This window comes from Otolemur garnettii, unplaced genomic scaffold (assembly GCF_000181295.1).
Source record: "Otolemur garnettii isolate 467f Iridium unplaced genomic scaffold, OtoGar3 scaffold00013, whole genome shotgun sequence".
Classification (NCBI taxonomy): Eukaryota; Metazoa; Chordata; class Mammalia; order Primates; family Galagidae; genus Otolemur; species Otolemur garnettii.
Genome location: NW_003852408.1, coordinates 17,358,997 through 17,360,484, shown reverse-complemented (window position 1 = coordinate 17,360,484; position 1,488 = coordinate 17,358,997). Strand labels below are relative to the sequence as shown.

The 1,488-nt window shown below is 37.1% G+C and overlaps 2 protein-coding genes across 2 annotated transcripts in view; one reads left to right on the top strand and one right to left on the bottom strand.

Moving 5' to 3' along the window:
* BARD1 (BRCA1 associated RING domain 1) overlaps positions 1 to 1,488 on the bottom strand; it is a 129,354-nt gene that overhangs the window by 63,618 nt on the left and 64,248 nt on the right. The window lies entirely within an intron of this gene.
* The window catches only part of LOC111723596 (kinetochore protein NDC80 homolog), a 16,670-nt gene that overhangs the window by 7,199 nt on the left and 7,983 nt on the right, over positions 1 to 1,488 (top strand). The gene's annotated exons all lie outside the window — the stretch shown is intronic.

The following is a 1,488-nucleotide window of genomic DNA, read 5'->3' as shown; positions in this document are numbered from 1 at the left end:
GGACAATCTGGAGAAGAAAAGCAGAATCTCTTTTTAGGTTGCTAAACAGTTGCTATTTTTTCTTTCATGTCACCTCTTCATATCATCAAAGTGTCTTCTGTTAACATTCCACTCCCTAAAATATAAAGCTGATTAGCAAACTGCCTGCATTTGACACTGAATCTGCTTCCTCCTCCCTGGTACTTAGAAGTCTGTCATATTTTCACCTTTCTACTTCATGGAAATTTAATGTCATGCACATAAATAAAATTATGATAATTAGTCAGGACCCACAGTCACTGGACAAGCTTGAACTGCTATGAAGTTTTCCGGGATATAAACTAACTTCTGATTCTGATTTCTTTAAATTACTTTTTTCTCTAACGGAATATTTCCTGGGTAATATGTGCTCACTTTTAGTCTCTTCTCAACTTAAAAGGATAGCTGAGGTCTTCTTAAACCACAGCAAAAAAAAAAAAAAATTACCTAAGCAAACTGTTTACCAAGGCTTATAAGAAATTTTAAATGGATTTGTTATTTTCAAGTAATACGTTCAAGTGTGTGTGAGGGGCCTGAATTCTTTGACTGCTGACTTTTCAATCAAAGGAATGATTCTTCACACATTTGTTCACCTCACAGATATGTGCATATTCCAGCAATAGAAATTTACTTTCTAAAAACAGACGCACAAAAACAAAACATTTTCCTTTTCATAAAGGTTAGTTCTCTTAAACTATCATTAGCAGTAAATGACATCATAAAAACAAAACAGACATTATAATTAAGTACAATAAAAATGACTTACCCAGTGTGGTTAAGCTTAAGTGAAATGACCACTTAAGTGAACTGACCAGGTACCTAAAACTTCCCTTTTTAGCAACTAGATGTTGCTTAACCAAAAATAATTAGCCATCTGGAATGGAGCTCTAAAATATGCTAAACATTTCTCTGACTTCCTAGTCAGGTTTCACTGAATAAAACAGAATCTTATCAGGCCAGGCGCGGTGGCTTACACCTGTAATCCTAGCACTCTGGGAGACTGAGACGAGTGAATCACCTGAGCTCATGAGTGCCTGAGCAAGAGTGAGACACCCGCCCCCCACCTCTTAAAAAAAAAAAAGAAGCCAGGCATTTCAGCAGGCACCCTGTAGTCCTAGCTACCCAGGAGGGTGAAGCAAAGGGATCAGTTGAGCCCAAGAGGGCTCAAAGCTGAAGCAAAGGGATCAGTTGAGCCAAGGTTGCTGTGAGCTGTGACACCACAGCACTCTACCAAGGGTGACATAGTGAGACTCTGTCTCAAAAAAAAAAGCATAAACATATCTCAGATATTACAGGTTTGGTTCCAGACCATTGCAATAAAGTAAATACTGCAATAAATCAAGTCATACCAATGTTTTGGTTTCCCAGTACATATATTTTATGTTAACATTATAGTATAGTCTACACCATAACTTAAAAATAACTTTATTGCTACTAACGAATCATCTGAGCCTTTAAAGGGGACATTCT